General features: G+C 49.3%; 1 long non-coding RNA gene across 2 annotated transcripts; it reads right to left on the reverse strand.

Annotated features, from left to right (window-relative positions):
- Positions 1-3737: 3737 nt before the first annotated feature.
- LOC140609247 (uncharacterized) lies at positions 3738-13195 on the reverse strand. 2 transcript variants are annotated; one of them, XR_012011159.1, is made up of 3 exons: positions 12873-13187; positions 9050-12522; positions 3738-6374 (listed from the first exon to the last, which is right to left on the reverse strand). It is a non-coding gene; the product is annotated as an uncharacterized lncRNA (long non-coding RNA). The 2 variants fall into 2 exon arrangements; XR_012011158.1 differs by having other exon boundaries at positions 3738-12522; positions 12873-13195.
- Positions 13196-18885: the final 5690 nt, after the last annotated feature.

Raw genomic sequence — 18885 nt, forward strand, 5'->3', positions numbered from 1 at the left:
AGCCAGAAGCTGATTCCTCTAGGCAGCACCTGTTCAGGGATGATATCTTCTGTCTGAACTACTTATGATGATGCCATCAGTTACCTCGTGAGGATCTCAAAGATTCATGAAGTCTGCTAAGGAAGGCTGCCACCTAGGACTCGGATTTCGTAAATCTCACAGAGAAAAGGAAATCACATGAATCCTTGTGCTAGAGAAGTGGGGTGCTCACACTGCACGTGGGTTTGCTGGGAATGACATTCCTCTAGCTGTCCCATCTGTGCAGACTCCATGTGAGACCTTGACTAGTTGCCAGAGGAGCCCTCACTCGCTCAGGTGAAGGTTGGTGCTGCTCTTAACCTGAAGGGGGGGCCCTCTCCGTCATCTGTTGACAGGCTTTGGAAGGGAAACCCTTTCCCACTCTGCTAGATGCTGCTGGGACGGATGCAGATGGCTTCTGTTTGTGAACACACTAACTCCAGGTCAGTCCTTCTCAAACTTGAGCGTGCAGCATGGCCACCTGGAGGATGTGTCACAACACAGAAGGGTGGGGTTCAGGAGTTTGCATTCCAGCTAACCGCCCAGATGTGCAGCTGTGGGACCACACCCATGGAGAAGGGCTGCTCCAGCTAATGCTGCCTCACCAGGTGCTACAGGCTTGTTGAGTCCTTCAACTCGTAGGATGTCTAATGCCCTTCTCTGCCTCACTTGGTTCAGGAGCTTGAATCCTAGCAGTAAGGTTTATCGGAATGTTGGGGAGGTGGCATTTGCAAAGCTTCTTCCTGATGTTGTCCTCAGCACATATGACATCAGTTAGGGGATATAGACACATGCCAGGCCCGCAGACCTTTAAAGGCTAAGGAGATTATCTGGAAGTAGAAATGCTTTCTCCTCTTGAGATGGTTAAATGAAGAGCAGAAAGGCTAGTAAGCACTGGAATAGAGGAAGTACTAACCCGGGAACGGTTCATTCACACTGAGCGAAGGAGGCTGACGCGCAGGCCCCATCATGACAGCAGTTAATTTTTGTTTCACCTTCAATGGTGTGTCTGCTGTGTTATCATGACACAGTTATGACAGGGACTTGGTGAACCAAAATCCACAAAGAACATAATTGAGAAAGTGAAGAGAAAATGTATATAGCCTTCAAAACAATATTGTATTGATGTAAATTTCTTGACCATGGTAATTTTGTTGTGGTTATATACCAGAACATTTTTGTCCTCAGGAGCTAAAGTATTTAGAGAGAAGGGAATGATGTATGCAACTTACTTTGAAATGTTTCAGGAAAAAAGTGTGTGTGTGTAAATAAAATATATTTTTTAACATGTTGCCACATTTGCACTCTATATGTCTGTAAAATACACATCTATGCGTATATAACAAATACTTTCATAACATGCATATGTATCATAGAGATCCACAAATAAACATTTTGCCACTTTTGCTCACTATGATTATAGGTCTATAGGAAATATATACATACATACGTGCATGTTTACATATGGATACATGCATATACACAGTGTGTACAGGTGTAAATATGACAAAATGTTAGTTCCTGAATCTAGGTCAGTGGCTCTCAACTGGTGGCTATTTTGCCTCCCAAAGGACATTTGGTGATGTCTGAAATATTTTCGGTTGTCTCAGTTGAGGGGATACCACCAGCATCTAGTGGGTAGAGGTCAGGAATGCTGCTTAACATCCCACAATGCACTGGACAGGCTCCCACAACGACAAATTCCCCAGCCCCAAATGTTATGGGGTGGAGGGTGAGAACCCCGTCTAGGTAAAGGGTCTGTGTGTTCATTGTACTTTCTTTCAACCTTTCTATAGGCTCGAGATTTTTAAAAAACAGAAAAGTGGTGTTTAAAAAAAATGAGAGAGAAAAAGTGTGTGACAGAAAGGTGAGGAAGTGAGAAAAAAAAAAAAAGCAGAAGCAAATTCTTTCCAGGATCTTGTCTGTAAGGGGAAGAATTACAGCGAGGGGGAAGAAAGCACTCCCGTCCCAGGAAGAATTATCCCAGGAGGATGTCAAGCTTAGTACTGCCTGTCGGGTAATAGCAGCCTGTCCTGTCCCTCGGGCCGGCTGGTTGGACCAGCGGGAGGCGCCTGAGGCCCGACCGCTCACCCGCTGGCGACGGCGACGGCGACGGCGACGGCCCGCTGTGAGGCCGGGTGGGTCCCGCAGTCTCCGCCGTGGTTAGACCCGCAGAGCGAGGCGGGCGGGCCGCTGCCGCTGCCGCTGCCGCTGGAAGGAGGCCTAGGAAGAGCGGAGGCCGCGGCCGGAGCCTGCTGGGCCGCCGGGAGGCTACAGCGAGCGGCCTCGGACGGCCCAGGGCGCTGCGCGGGGCGGCCGCGCTCCGCACCCCATCTCTCCCCCCGGGCGACCGCACCGGCCTGGGCGCCGGCCAGCGGCCGACCTTGGCCCGGGGACGTGCGGGGGCCGCGGGAGGCCCAGGGAGAGGGCCCGCAGGCGCCGGGCGAGCTCGGGGTTGGAACCTAGGCCGGGTCGGCTGGGGCAGGAGCCCTGCGGACAGTCTCCTCTCGCGGGGGCGGAAGGAAGAGGAGGAGGGAGAGGAACGGAACCTGGAGATACGGGGGGGTCTGTGGGGCCGCGGGCGGAGGGGTGGGAACAGGACTCACGACCTGGTGGGTGGCGGGTCCCCGCGTCTGCTCCTCTAGAGCGGGGCGTGAGCGTAGACGTGGGCGGGGGGAACGCGCGGCTCCAGCGGGTGCACAGACCCAAACCTGCGGGCCGGAATCCGGGCGGCCCGGAGCCCCCAGGCCCGGCCGGGGCGGCCCGTCTCCCCCTGGCGGTGGGAGGCTGCAGCGCGCGCCCGCCGGGTCTGAGCGCAGCGGCCCGGCTCGCCGGGGGTGGCCGCACGTGCAGGCGGAGCCACCTGCGGTTGGCTTTGGGGCTGCATCACGTTCTGTCGCGGCCAAAGCCAACTCGAGATGGATTTTTTTCCCTCGCTTGACACTCCTTACCTTGATAATCCTGTGTTGCTTGTTTCCCTCTAAAAAAATGTCTCCTGGCCCCTCTGACCCAGACATGGTGACCCACTGCTCCCGGGACGAGACCAAACGTCCTACCAAGGTCCGCACGCAGAGCGGCCAGGGCGCTGCGTCCTCCCTGCCTCCCAGCACGACTGTGCCCTGCTCTCGGCATTCCAGCCACTCCCGCTCCCTTCTGCCTCAGATGTTTTGCTCCTATTGTTCCCTCTGCGTGGGACACTATCCTCCCTTTCCCCCGGCCCACTCCCAGCCGTCCTTTGGATCCCAGCTTCATATCTTCCAGGAGACGTCTCCCTGACCCGGGGCCATAGCAGGTCATGGGCCCGATGCACTCTGCAGGGCTCCGGACTTCTCCATATTTTAACGATTAAATGGCTAATTGTATAGCGGTTATCGTCCCTGCTAGAATGTAGTTCTCTGATAGTAGGGCTTGGCAGCTTGTTGAAGGCTTTCTTGTGCCCCGTTACATTGCCAGAAGCCTGGCATATAAACATATATTTTTAAAGATTTTATTTATTTAGTCATGAGAGACACAGAGAGAGAGGCAGCGACACAGGCAGACGGAGAAGCAGGCTCCATGCAGGGAGCTCGAGGCGGGACTCGATCCCGGGTGTCCAGGCTCAGGCCCGGACTGAAGGTGGCGCTAAACCGCTGAGCCACCGGGGCTGCCCTATAAATATTTGTTGAAGGATTTTTCTGACAAGCTATTTGCTATAGCGACACTCCCAAAATCTCAGCGGCTTAAAACGACAACGTTTATTTCTTATGAAAGCTACAGTTCATGGAAGGCTGACCCAAAGGTTTATTTCTCCTTCAGGCTCCATGTCCATTGAGGGCGGGCTGGGGCCTGCCGGGTGTCATCCTCACTCAGGGACCCAGGCTTACAGAACAGCCACCATTTGGGGTGTTGTAGGTTGCCAGGCAGAGAGAAGAAAAGAAAGACATGTTAATTGCACACAGGTTCTTAAAGTTTCCATCTGAAAGTAACAGATCACTTCCCATTTTATTGGCCCAAACAAGTCTTATGGCCCCACCTAACTTTAAGGGAGTAGAGAAATGTAATGCCACACATGCCCCACAAGGGAACCAGAAATATTTGCTGCTCAGTGCAATACCTATCTGAAGCATGCATTGCTTTTGTAATAAACAAGACTCAGAAAACAAAAAGGAAACACAATAAAAAGGCTGAGAAATAAGCGGTACAGAGAGGCAGATTCAAGAAGAAATGCACCCTGCTTGGATACCTGGGTGGCTGAGCATCTGCCTTCGGGTTGGGGCATGGTCCTGGGGTTCCTGGATTGAGTCCTGCATCAGGCTTCCTGCATGAAGCCTGCTTCTCCCTCTGCCTCTTTCTGTGCCTCTTATGAATAAATAAAATCTTAAAAAAAAAAAGAAACGTACCTTCCAGATGCTGCGTCTATGCTCTTGTGTTCTGTTTATTGAGCCCCCCCCCCATAGAGGAACCCAAAGGTGTTAGGATACCTGAGCAAAGCAGAGTTTTAAGTCTCAAAACTCTTCTTACCTCTGATCACATTTTCTTTTCCAACTTCTAGAGAAACCATTCAAATAAAATGACTGTTCTTTAAAAAAATTTTTTTTAATTATTTATTTATGATAGTCACAGAGAGAGAGAGAGAGAGAGGCAGAGACACAAGCAGAGGGAGAAGCAGGCTCCATGCACTGGGAGCCCGACGTGGGATTCGATCCCTGGTCTCCAGGATTGCGCCCTGGGCCAAAGGCAGGCAGGTGCTAAACTGCTGTGCCACCCAGGGATCCCCTAAAATGACTGTTCTTAAATATTTCACTGTGATTGATGTTTAAATTTATCAAAATGAAACTCATAATCCAGCAATTACACTATTTGTATTGAGACTGTATGCTTCCTGATTCCCCACATAAAAAAGGAAACCTAAGATTTTGTCAACTGCCAAAAAAAAAAAAAAAAAAAAAGAAAAAGAAAAATCTGAGCTCAACCTTCCCATCTGTTCAAGACAGAACAACAATGAGAGCATCCCGTGAAGCATGAGTCCCTGCTCTGTGCTGTCTCCTTGGTGACCTCCCTGGGTCGTGGAGCCTTAGTGATGACCCATCACATGACCCATCACAGGAACCCTCTCCACAGCCTGCTGTCATTGCCCCGGGGGAAGGAGGTTGTTAGGGACTCAGTTGGTACTGCTGCTCTCAGAGCAGCATCTCACCAAAGAGGGTCTCCTGGAGAATTTCACCCGGCTCTCCCCTTCTACCTCCGTGGCTACAAAAACAGCCATCCACTCTGCCCCATGGCAGCCTTACACACTCCTGGAGACCATTCTATGTGGAGACGACACCTGTTCTGCCCCAGGCCAAACACTCCAGTCTATTCAACCACTTTTTACTTAATGTGACTCCTCTTGGTCACCCTATTCTGGATGCATCCAGTGTGTCATTTCTCCTGTAGCTACGATGGGGCACCCACATTTTACATCCCAGTGAGGCTCTGGCCTTTAGACCAATCTTTCCAGTCCAGGCTGACATGAGGCTTTTGGAATAGATTCATTTTTCATTAAAATAGCTTAAGTTAGGAACACCTGGGCAGCTCAGTGGTTGAGCGTCCGGGATCGGGTCCCGCATCAGGCTTCCTGCATGGAGCCTGCTTCTCCCTGCCTGTGTCTCTGCTTCTCTCTTTCTGTGTCTCTCATAAATGATAAATAAAATCATTAGAAAAATAAGTTAGCTCAGTGTGGCCAATTGTGGAAAATAGTTTGAAGGTTCCTCAAAGAGTTAAATGTAAGAGTCACCATACAATCCAGCAATTCCACTAAGGTATATACACAAAAGAAATGAAGGTAGGGACCCAAACAAGATACTTGTACACCAACGTTCATAGCAGCATTATTCACAACAGCCAAAAGGTGGAAGCAAACTAGGCGTCCAATCACAAGTGAATGGATAAACAAAATGTGGTCTATACAGACAATGGAATAGTGTTCAGCCTGAAAAAAGAAGGAGATTCTGATATAGGCTACAACATGGATGAACCCTGAAAATGTTATGCTATGTGAACTAAGCCAGATTCAAAGGGACAAATATGGTATGATTCCCTCATATGAGTTCTCTCAAATAGGTAAATTCATGGGAATGGAATATAGAACAGCATTACCAGGGGCTGAGGGGAGGGCAGATGGGAAGCTGTTGTTTAGTAAGTTTCTGTTTGAGATGATGAAAAAAATTTAAATGGGCAGTGATGGGGGTGCCTGGGTGGCTCAGTTGATTGGGTATCTGACTCAGTTTCAGCTCAGGTCTGGATCTCACGGTCTTGAGACTGAGCCTCCATCACGGTCTGGCTGGGCATGCAGCTTGCTTGGGATGCTCCCTCTCCAGCTGCCCCTACCCACCTCTCTAAAAATAAACAAACAAACAAACAGTGGTGATGGTTATACAACATTGTAAATGTACCTAATGCCACTAAACCAGTTACTTACAAATAGTTAAAGTATAAATGGATAAATTTTTTGTTCCATATATTTTACCACAATACAGAAACAAATCAACCAAGGCTCTTTGTTCTTGATCTCCCGCAGAGGTGGGAGGGAAGGGACAGCTTATGCAGCACGGACTTCCCACAAGAGGCTTTCTCTCTGCAACGGAGCAGTGGTGAGGGGTGGGAGGCAGATGTGATTGCGCGCAGGACTCCTTCACTCCGCTCTGCACAAAGCCTCATTTCTCCTCTTTTCCTTGTGACTCAGAGAAACCAGGGTACTCTTTCTGGCCCCCTATACAACTCCAAGCCCCTGAACCACAACACATTTCACTGCCCACTGGAGCACCTACACCTTGACCCTCCACCTGCCTCAACCTACTTCCTACAGAAAACACCTCATCCCCACCTTGCTTGACACTCTCCGGTTCCGAATCTGCACTTCCTAGCGCTAATTTGCACCTTGGATCTGTTGTTACTCTGTGAACAGCCTCCCCCAGTTATGTCAACCTCGTGTTTCCTCTCCTGTGTGAGGATGTAAAAGGCATTAATGATAAATGAGGCAGAGAAGCTGTGAGTGAGAGGTGAGGCTCACGGCAGGCTCAGCACAAGGAGAGCGTGCAGGAATCTGGAGGCTGGGTGGACTCGCCTGCCCGCTCGTCAGCTCCAGGTCCCTGGCCAGCAGGTGACCCTCAGACCCTCTTGGTCCCTGGCTTCTGGGGCACCTGTCACCATCATACTGACCATAGTCCTATTTGCCACACAGAGTCAGTGGGAGAGCGATGAACAGCAGTGTCCACCCATCTGGGCCCACCTGTTGGCTACGGGAGTTGAATTGCCCAGTGCCATTTGGTCCCTTCTCTGTCTCCAGGTGTCCTTAGCCTTGACTTCTTTGGCACTCTGTGCCCAGGTGTGTGCAGCCCATGAGCTTCTGTTCTGTGAGATTGCTGAGCACCATCCACACTGCTGAGGTCACACTCCAAGGATCTGCCAGGGGTGGCAGCCGGTTGCTGCAGGACAGCTAGGCTGTGCGTGCATGTGTGTGTGTGTGTGTGTACATTTTCCTTATCCATTTGTTTACTGATTGATGCTTAGGTTGCTTCCATACTTTGGCTGTTGTAAGTAATGCTGCCATAACCATAAGAGTGCATATATCTTTTCAAATTAGCATTTTCATTTTCTTTGGGTAAGTACCCATTAGTGAAATTATTAGATCATATGGAATTTCTATTTTTAATTTCTTGTTGAACTTCCATATTGTTTTCTACAGTGGCTGTACCAATTTACTTTTCTACCAACATGGCGTGATGGTTCCTTTTTCTCCACATCCTGGCCAACACTTGTTCTTTCCTTGCCATTCTGATATTAGCCATTCTAACTGGTGTGAGGTGATACTTCATTGTAGTTTTGAATTGAATTTCTTGATGTTGAGTGCTGTTGAGCATCTTTTTTGTGTCTTTTGGCCATCTTATTATAAACTTAAAAAAAAAAGCGTGGTCATAGTCTTAGTGAAGGGTAATTTTCAGATGCTGAACTGAATGTTTGCAGAATCAGAATCTTTTTAATGTGTAGTTTCATTGCCTTCACAGCTGTCTGTTAATAGCTGTGTAGTATTCCTTTCGATTGATGAATTGTAATTTACCTGAGGATCCATTAGAGCGGATCAGTTTATATTGCTGCCAATTTTTGCTGTTAGGTATAGTGCTGGATAAATGCCTCTTTGTGTATAGACTTGAATTCTTTTCTTAGAACAAATTGCCATGAGTGGGGTTACTGGGTCAAAAAATGAAATTCTTTTATGGGGCATGCTGTTTTCCGGAAGACCAGGAACCAATGTACGGGGACACTGGCAAAGACTTGATTCTCACCCCTGCCCTTGAATCTAGCTTGCATCTGCAGGAGAGGGCACAGCACAGTGCTACTGCTCAAGGACAGAACTCAGGGAGTGACCAGTTAAAACACGCTCTCCACATTGCCATCTGCTGCTAGAGTTTGCACAGATGTACAAAGCCCATCCCATTGGCCCTGGATTTAGGATGTCTTTGTAAAATGTAGGTTTACTTGCTTTACAAGTGCTTGGGTTGTGGAACAAGATGCTCGTAATCAAATCCCAGTCCCACTGGGTAATTAGGTGTGTGACTTTGGGTCAAGTTGCCCCATATCCACAGCTCTGTTTTCCCATTTGTAAAATGAAAGCTTAAAACAGGGCTTATATTGTGAGCATGAAATGAGGTAATACACGTCACATGTGCAGCTCAGTGCCCAGCACATGGTAGACACACAATACACACTACGTAGTTAGGTCAACAGGACTCATTAAAGAGTGTGTCTTTGACGCAGCCTGCTATTCAGACTGTGGGGCTGGTTTCTTCCTACCTTCAAGTTTGTTCCCACACACAAACCCTCTGAAATTGACTATTTTAAATTCTCAGCCAAAACCTCATTTTGTACATCGGAATGGAAAGCTTAAAGCCAAATCAAATAACAAAAAGGACTATGCAGAGAGTTCTGAAGAAGCATGTGTTATGTCCTTGAACTCAAAGAGCTTACATTTTTCAAACATTCACTTTTTGAAAGAAAGAATTAATGCACAGACCTTGGCTCTGCAATAGCAGGCAACGCCTGATCAGTTGGCACTGCCCTGTCACCAGTGGGCCGGGCTGGGGAAGTGGAGCGAAGCATAGCTCAGGAAGTGATTACAGTTGTATGGCAGGTGTGAACAAATCTATCTTCAAGTCGGAAGGAAAGAATATGTATTTAAAACTAATGTACTGGGGGGCCTGGGTGGTGGCAGTTAAGAATCCGACTCTTGGGGGATCCCTGGGTGGCTCAGCGGTTTGGCGCCTGCCTTTGGCCCAGGGAGCGATCCTGGAGTCCCGGGATCGAGTCCCGCGTCGGGCTCCCGGCATGGAGCCTGCTTCTCCCTCTGCCTGTGTCTCTGCCTCTCTCTCTCTCTCTCTCTCTGTCTATGATGAATACATAAATAAATCTTAAAAAAAAAAAAAAAAAAGAATCCGACTCTTGTGGGCAGCCCGGGTGGCTCAGCGGTTTAGCGCCGCATTCAGCCTGGGGCGTGATCCTGGAGACCCCGGATCGAGTCCCATGTCGGGCTCCCTGCATGGAGCCTGCTTCTCCCTCTGCCTGTGTCTCTGCCTCTCTCTCTCTCTGTCTGTGTCTCTCATTAATAAATAAATAAAATCTTTAAAAAAATAATTAAAAAAAAAGAATCCAACTCTTGGGTTCAGCTCAGGTCATGATCTCAGGGGTCGTGAGATCGAGCTCCGCTTGGGACTCTTATGGAGAATGGAGTCTGCTTAGGATTCTCTCTCTCCCTCTCCTTCTGACCCTCCTCCTCCTACCACCTCCCCCATGCTCTCTCTCTCTTGCTCTCTCTAAAATAAATAAAAAATAAATATTTAAAACTAATGCAATCACTTAAGAGTGACAATTAATAAAACTGAATCTTTAAAAAAAATACACCTTTTTTCCAAAACAAAATTCAGGGAACCAAGTAAAATTCTGGTGGCTTCCAGGTCCCATGCCGTTGTTAAACTATCGGCGCTCTGTTAAGGCTGCTTCTGTGGACGTGGGTTTTGTTTTGCACACGACACAAAACTAAGTTCCACAAGATTCTCGCTGCTCAAAGACGTTGCCGTTCTCATGGTAACTGATGGTCCATCAGCACCAAGATATATAAAAGGCAGCGGGCAGCATGAAGATGTTACTACGACAACTGGAATTTAGAGTATACATTTTTAAAGGCGTGTGGGAGGGCTTAATTTCACTTTCTTCAAGAAAGCCTGGGTAGGATGAGTCATGCATTTCAGAAAACAGGGGTGCCCTGGGGTCCAAGATGGGGGCTCACGTGGTCACAGCGCCGGCCAGAAGCTGGGTGACAAGTGTCGGCTCCGGAAGTCTGTGAAATCACCTCAGCAGAATGTTGCTCCATCAGAGATCATACAAAGATGTGGCTGAGTCAGGAGTGGGCAGGATTAAGGAGCGAGTGTTACAAGAGAACTCATGATTTTGAGCCTTCGTGGAATTTGCAGATTGGAGATAACCAGGGGAAAAAAATCGACTTGCTTTAAAAAAAAAAAAAAAAAAAAGTTTGGGCAGCCCGGGTGGCTCAGCGGTTTAGCGCCACCTTCAGCCCAGGGCGTGATCCTGGAGACCTGGGATCGAGTCCCACGTCCGGCTCCCTGCATGGAGCCTGCTTCTCCCTCTGCCTGTGTCTCTGCCTCTCTCTCTCTCCCTGTGTCTCTCATGAATAAATAAATAAAATCTTTTTTAAAAAGTTTATATCAAAATAAAGAAGCAAACAGTTCATTCTCCACAGTTTGGAATGTATGGGTACTACTAGGAACTTGAAAAGGAGATGACATTTCCATTCTCTCCTGTGGATGTGAATTTAATTCTCACTCTGGGCCTCACAGAGCTGAAAATCATGTCTCTGTCGTGTGAAGTTGAACACCTCCAACTTCGGTATTGGAGCTACAGTCTGTGGACCTCTGTGTGTGGCACCAGAAGGAGCTCCCCAGGCCCTGGGGCTGGTATTCATGTCCTAGGACCCTGGTCACCTATATCCTTGGTGGTGACAGCCCACCCAGCCTGGTGACAGTCCACCCAGCCTAGCCAGCTCTCCCAGGTTGGTGGCCTTGGTCTCCGCCTACCTGGAGCCACTCAGCACTGTCCCGGTGTCTCCTTGCTGTTGCGGGGACATACTCACTTCTCTTGGTCTTGCTATCCCCAATTTACTGAGTGTGGCTTGAGTCCCATGAAGGTCTAGGTGGAGCCAGGCAATCAGCATTATTTTAAACCAGTTCCAGAGAGGTCTCTTAAGCAGTTGTGCGACTCGGACTAGCCTACATGGAGAAGCCTCTGTCCTCAAATTTCTTTAATTCTCCCAATGATCCTCTGGGGCTCAGAGGGTGAAGTTATTTACCCCTGGTCATACGGCGGGACCCAACCAGGTCTGACTCCAAAGCCAAAGCTTGCGTCCACCCCAAGCTGCGCCCTCTGGGAGAGTGAGAGCGTGTTTGCACCACACCAGCTGATCGTCCAAGGGAGCTGTTGCCAGAACCTGGGAGCCTCCTGCTTTCACATGGTGCTCATTTTTCACGCTCTACCTCACTGCGTGGGGTTCACAGCGAGGTTGCAGCCTCTCGAAGACTCCCTGATGCACATTCTGACAGTCTGCTCTATATTTGTATTTTGAGAGTTTTGATGTCCCCCAGGCGTTGCAGGCGCAGAGGGACTGCCCCTCCCATGGTGAGCTGCTTTCTAGAAGTAGCAAACAATTTGCCCCTGAGCCTAGCTTTGATATGGAAACCAACTGACCCGCCCCTCTCTCCCCCATTCACCTCCTATTATCAGGTTCCTACAGTCAGGACTCTATCCCCTTACCTTAAGTCATCCCAGGGCCAGATGCAAGACAACTAGGGATGCCCCTGGAGCTAGAGCCCACTGAGATTATTACCCTGACTATCCCCTCCTAAGCCTGCTCAGCTTGCCTACCCTGCCTCCTCTATTCCTTCCAGCAAAAACCCCACTAAACGGCAGCCGCTGCTTTCCCCTCCTGACGCTGTGGTTCCTGTGTGAGGCCTGAGTGGCACTGTGCCCTCCTCTTAGGAACTGTGAGTAACAAATGTGTTCAGTTGTTGTTGTTGTTGACTGTTTGGGGGAAAGCCAGAACAACAAAGGACTTGAGTTGGCACTGGGGACTTCTTGCCAAAGGTGGGCCCCACGTTGACAAAGCGCTGTCCGCCCCCACTGCTTGGTCAGCCTGTCTTCTTTGTCTCCTGTTTGGCCGCCTTGGGAGTCGCCCCGGACTTTGCCAGCACCGGCCGGGGATCCACGGACTTGACCTCCAAGCGAGCAGCCGCCTCCTCCCCGGGCGGTCAGAGCCTCTGCTCCACCCCGGCCGCGGCAGCCTGGTCCTCTGCGCTGTCCTCGTCAGGAGCGCGACGTGACCCTCTGGAGCGATGCCCTCCGGCGAGGCTGCGGGAGCCCTGAGCTGGGTGACCGGCCCTGGGTATTCTTGGTGTGGCAGTCATCTCCTGAGCTGTTGGCCTGAATGAAACAAAAATCTTGGGTTCCTTTGCAGGAAGGCATCCGGAGCTTAGCCTCCTACCTCCTGCCTCTGGTTCCTGCCTCTTCCACCCCCACCCCCACCCCCAAGCCCAGGGCCAGGCCTGGGTGCAGGCAGAGGCCAGGCTTGGACCAGATCAAGGACAGGAGGGCCTTGACCTCACTGAGGCCCTGGCTGGGATCTACCAAGGCTCTGGGGAGAACCCATTTGCCTCCAGAACTTTTTCCAACCACAGGGTGTGAAACTCCTTCCAGTGAAGCTGAATTCCCTGAGGCTGTGTATTTGGGAGGCTGGGGGGGTGGTGCAGAAGGGGGACTGGGGGATGACTTGCCTGAGGCCCAGGAACACGAGGCTCCTGAGCTCCTCCCTAGCTCTCCAGGCCCTGAGGAACCAGCGGGCAGCCTCCCACCCAGAGCCCCTGGGGCACCAGTCCTGTGTCCTGCCTTCCTGTCCCCTGTACAGTTAGTTTATGCCACTCCGACCGTCGGCTCTTCTGGTCCGTTTCTCTGAGCTGACCACCTGCAGTTCCGAATGTACGTCAGACTAAACCTGACCACACATCCAGGATGCCGCCAACACGCGACCCAACCGACGAGCACGTGATGCGGGCCAGGTTTTCAGTGGTGGCCGCGCCGCACAGAGGACTTTGGCTGGAGCGGGAGCGGCGGCGCGAGGGTGGGGGTACAGGGTTGGGTGGAGGCGGTGCGGGCTTGCGAGCGGGGTTGGGGGGTCCGACCGTCCTCTGCGGGGCGGGGCCTGGCTGGAGGCGTGGACCCAGGCGGGAGGAGGAAACCCGGGCGGGGAGGTGCGGCGGGTGTAGGTGGAGATGGGCTCCGGGGCGCCGCGGGGCAGTGAAAGGAGAGGAACCCCGCGGACGTTACAGAAGGGTCTGCGTTTGCAGACCTTCGGGAATCCCTGGTTTTAAAAGCATCACTCACTGGGCTGAGGGGGCGACAGGCTGCAGGCTCCCTGCTCTCACCGCTAACTGCTGTAGTTTCAACTCCTGCTGGGGCTTTGCAGAACCTTCTAGGAAACTCCTAGAACCAAATGGCTGGGTCAGGGACGTTGGAGTTGCTCCCAAATAGTCACACACTTGACGACTTAATTTGTGAATCCCCAAAGGCCTCCTGTGGTATCGAGATTTCCCGATGATCTGGGATGCAAACTGGAAGGTGGTGTCGATCTACTGCTGATTTTCAGCCCAGGTAGCTAGGAGGGTAGAGGCTCGACCTCGCCAGCTATGAGCACCTCTCACGTGATACGTGGACAGGACTGACAAGAAGCCTCTAGTACAATAGCCTCTCTGCTCTTCTGCACAAGGCTGGCGGGTTATTTACTTCCATGCCTCATGCTCTACATGAGGGAACATGAGGGAGTCGGCAAAGCTCCTCCAAAATGAAATTAGAATTACTTTCTAGGGTGAAAATTAAGAATCAAAATGTGACAAGACATTGGCCAGCTAGAGAAAGCAAATAGCAAGGCATTTGTAACAGGGTGGCTGAAAGACTGGAAACAGCCACAAAACAGGTGACGTGGTCAGACCAGAACCTCAGGGAGACACGGGACTAGCCTTGCCCCAGAAGCCCCTTTTCTAGCTGAGTATCTGCGCTCCTCCTGACACCTGCCAGCTATCCAGGGGACCTACCTCCCCAGCCCTACGCTTGAGGAAGAGTTGGTCTTTGATCAGACACTCCCCCCCCAGACTTGATTTTCTTCTGATCTCTCTCAGGCTGGACCAGTGCTCTCTCATCATTTTGTCTATCCCACTCCCTACACACATTATTCATAATTAATAATTTCCATTTAGACTTATCCACTTAAAGCAGTTTATGTTCATCTTCACGTATCCTACAAAAACTATGTGAGGATGGTAAATCAGTAGTGGTAGTACTACCTTTTTTCCAAGTAAGGGAAGTGGGCCCAGAGGGCTGGGGACTTGTCCAAAGTCATACAAGGCAGGATCCATATTTGAATTTAGGTCTTCTGGCCCCTTTTCAATGCCCTTGACTCCAACATGCATGAGTAAGGTTAATGGCATTTTACTTATCTTAAAGTATCTTCATGCTTACACCTTTGCCATACCTGGAATGCCTACCTGCTTACCCAACCCTCTGATCTGCCCACTGCTCGTTCCTCCCAACCTGTGGAAATTCTACTTATTCCTCAAAACGTAGTTTAAACCTCACCTCCATGGTAATGCTTTCCTCCTTACTCAGGGAAAAGCAATCCTGTGTTCATTCAAAGTCTAGGTCAGGTGTACCTGCTCCATGTGTGCCTAGAACACGTGCACACCCAACTGCAGGGGAGCCCCAGAGAGGGAGTGTCTGTTTAGCTTCTGTAGTGGGAGGCAGGCTTTGCCTGCTGTCGAGGACACATAAAACAAGGAAACCCCCCCCCACCCAGAGAAAGGGTATTCAGAGGCTGGGCAGCTGAGAGGAATGATAGATGCCCACCAGAGCCCACGTCTCTGGCTGCTTGGCAACAATATAAGCAATTCTCCTCATTCTTGTATTTTGAAAATGAAAACTGAAAATGAAAATGCTGCCCTGTGACACAATGACACCATGACACTACTTGTATAATCAAGAGTGTGTGCAACACTCCCCCCATTCTCACCCCCCCCCCCAGGAGGGGAAACAACCCAGAGTCTTATCAGTGCCTACTTCCACTTCTGGCCCAGGATTTCTGGGTAGTGGCCACCCTCCTCTGGATCCTCTAACCCAGTAGTTCATGACCTTCTTCCACCCCAAGGGCTCTCTGTAAGACAAATATTTTGTAACATCCCCTTGATTACCCTGGAAATGAAATTCTGAGGTAAAATCTCCTGTACTGCGTAGTATAGGGGACATAAGTAACTTACAAAAAGTAAAATTTATTTAAATAAGTAAATATCCAGGCACAAACATATCTTAGATGTCACAATAAAGGAGTCAGATGCTTGCTGCTACACGAATATAGTCAATCTGCTCTCGGGCAGCTGGCTTCCCACCTTCCACCTCCCACTCAGTAAATATGTCAGGACAGCCTATTCAACTGTGGGGTTCTGCTGCTTCTAAGAGATGCAGCGTTTCACCGCGTGTTGTGTCCCCTAGTGGTAGTGCTGTAGAGGAGGCCACTGAGCCATTCCAGGGCGCTGGTGTTTCCCTCCCCGACCCAGGTCTAGATGCCTTGGTGCCTGGCTGCCCCCGCAGGCTTCCACCACAGTACCAGCACGATGGGGGAGCATGTTAGAAATACAGATTCTCACCATTGCTGAATTCACATCTACATTTGAATGAGATCCTCGGGTTATATACATATAAAGTAAAGGCAGAGAAGCACTCACACTCCTGGGGGGTGGGGCCATCTTTCTTTCTTTCTTTCTTTCTTTCTTTCTTTCTTTCTTTCTTTCTTTCTTTCTTTCTTTCTTTCTCTTTCTTTCTTTCTTTCTTTCTTTCTTTCTTTCTTTCTTTCTTTCTTTCTTTCTTTCTTTCTTAGATTTTACCTATTCATTCATGACACACACACACACACACACACACACACACACACACACACACAGAGGCACAGACACAGGCAGAGGGAGGAGCAGGCTGCATGCAGGAAGCCCAATGTGGGACTCGATCCCAGGTCTCCAGGATCACATCCTGCACCAAAGGCAGGTGCTAAACCGCTGAGCCACCCGGGGCATCCCCCGGTATTTGCCATCTTGAGGTTCTCTTCACTGGGACTGGCCTAGACCAAGAAGGTATTAGTTCAGGATTTAGCCAGGGAAACAGAAACCACCTAAAGTACTTCGAAGAGAGAGAATTTAATGCAAGGACTTGTTGATAAGTGTGACAGGGGACTTGGTGGGAAGCCAAATAAGCGGAGGTCAGCAGCGAACAGGAAGGACACCCACCCCACCCTCGAGGGGACAGAGAGAGGAGGTCGGGTACCTGGAACTCAAGATTACTCAGTGGAAGCTGATGTGAGGAGGCTCATTTGCTGCCAGAGGCTCACCCGAAGCAGGGAGGGAGGAGGAGAAATACCTCAACTTCCCCCTCTCCTGTCTTCCAGACCTCTTGACAGTGTCTCCCATTGGCCAAACGGAGGCAGAATTCGAATTCGGACGTGGGAGGCGTGGAAACACAGCCTTCAGGAAGCAGCCCTTCTGTAGCACAGAGCGAGAGGAGCGGAGCAAGAAAGGCATGACAGGCCCGGAACTGGTACTCACAGGCCGAGAGCTCTTTACCAAAAGAAGTACTTTTAAGGGGATCCCTGGGTGGCTCAGCGGTTTGGCGCCTGCCTTTGGCCCAGGGCGCGATCCTGGAGACCCGGGATCGAGTCCCACGTCGGGCTCCCTACATGGAACCTGCCTCTCTCTATGTCTATCATGAATAAATAAAATCTTAAAAAAAAAAAAGAGAGAGAGAGAATTACTTTTAAAAGAGTTACTCTTCCAGGATACTTTCCGAGAAGTCCCAGACCATCATGATGGCGCCAGGCAGTCTCAGATATTTCAAGAAGTGGGTCATATAGGTCAAGTGACAGAGTTGCTTTCCTTGCAGCCACACCACTGTGACCCCACCCTCGACGCTGTGGCCTGGCAGCACTTGGGGCGGCCTTCGGGAACCACACAAGGCCTTTCGGTGTGGTGCCCGCCTGCCCTCCACCGCTGCCGTGTGGCCGGGCCACAGCAGCCCTCAGCGCCCAGTCCCTGGGCTCTGGACGCACACGCTCCACAAGCCCCGGTGATTCCCGGTGCCCCGCAAAGCCCATCACTGACCTTGGGGATCGGAAATCTCGCCCTCTCTGCCGGGAGACTCTCCCTTTCCCTCCTGCAATTTTTTAAAAAATATTTTATTTATTTATTCATGAGAGACACAGAGAGAGAGGCAGAGACCCAGGCAGAGGGAGAAGCAGGCCCCATGCGGGGAGCCCAATGCGGACCCGAACCCGGGACTCCGGGATCACCCCCGAGCCAAAGGCAGGCGCCCAACCGCTGAGCCACTCAGGCATCCCTCCTCCTGCAATTTAATCAGAAAATCAACATGAAGAAAACCCATCTTTGGTCCTCCTCTGTCCTCTTGCAATTAGGATATTTTCCTCTGGTGGTCAGGAATCTTGGACCGTCTAGCCTGACCGTATGGGCAGCGGCTGCTCGTGTTTTACAGCCTGCCACAGACCTTTGGCAGACCTGCTTAATTTTTTTTTCTAATTGTAAAAATAATAAGGCACATTTAGAAAGTATAGAAAAGTAAAGCAGAGAAAAAAATCCACTTATAATCCTGCCACCCAGAGGCAGTGCCTATTAACATTTTGATATATTTCCTTTCTAGATTTTAAATGCATTTTTCTGCAGCTGAGATCATACTTGTATACATAATTTCATGCTCCGATTTTTTTCACTTGTTACAATATTTTCCCATATCATTAAAACTTGGTTGAAAACATTAACATTTTTTCCATATTATTTTTTTAATTACAGAAGTAATACACATTCATTGTAAAAAGTTAAAACAATTCAGAAATATATAAATGAAAAGGTAAAATTTTCCCTTCCCTTCTCCTTTCTCTGCACCATGCCTCAGAGGTAAGCCACTGTTAACAGTTTAGTTCTTATCCTTGCAGATTTTTCTCTACACTCATACAAAACAGCTTTTTAAACTAGTGGCCCCACAACTAGCTTTGTCATGTCACAGCATAACTTGGAGACATTTCCTTACTGGTAAATAGGGATCTGCTGCATTTTAAGAAAGCTACCCAAATAGCTCATTTATAGAAGTGTCATCATTTCCTTTGCCATTCCCGTTGACTAACATCTATGATGGTATAATCACTTGTACAATAGTCTTTATGTACATATGAGAACATTTCCTTTGGATGGTATCATAGAAATACAATTGTGTGACAAACAGTATGTACATCTTAACACTGTGAGAGATGCTGCAAAATAGCCTTCCTTTTAGAAGGTTCTAACCATGATAGCTCCACCAAGATTGTGCTTGGCTGTGAAAATTTCCCATGATTGTGTGATAGTGTGTTTTGGCACTTGGCTGTAGGACCCACAGTCTTGTGTTCAAATCCCAGCTCTGCTGATAACTAGCCATGTGGTCTTTGCTGAGTGGCTTAATGTCTTTATACTATAGTTTTCTCATCGATAAAATGAAAATTATGATAATAGTCCTCTCCTGCTGAGTTATTTAGGGCATTTTTAAAAAATGAAATAACTCATATAAAGCACTTAGCATATAGTACCTGGTATAGAATAAAGTGTACAGTAAGTGTACATTATTACCGTGATTTAATCATTCCCCTATCGTTGGACATTTAAATGGCTGAAATTCTTTTAATAGGCTTTCTTCAAATGGCTCTATCGGTTT

The sequence above is a fragment of the Canis lupus genome, chromosome 18 (assembly GCF_048164855.1).
Source record: "Canis lupus baileyi chromosome 18, mCanLup2.hap1, whole genome shotgun sequence".
NCBI classification, from domain to species: Eukaryota; Metazoa; Chordata; class Mammalia; order Carnivora; family Canidae; genus Canis; species Canis lupus.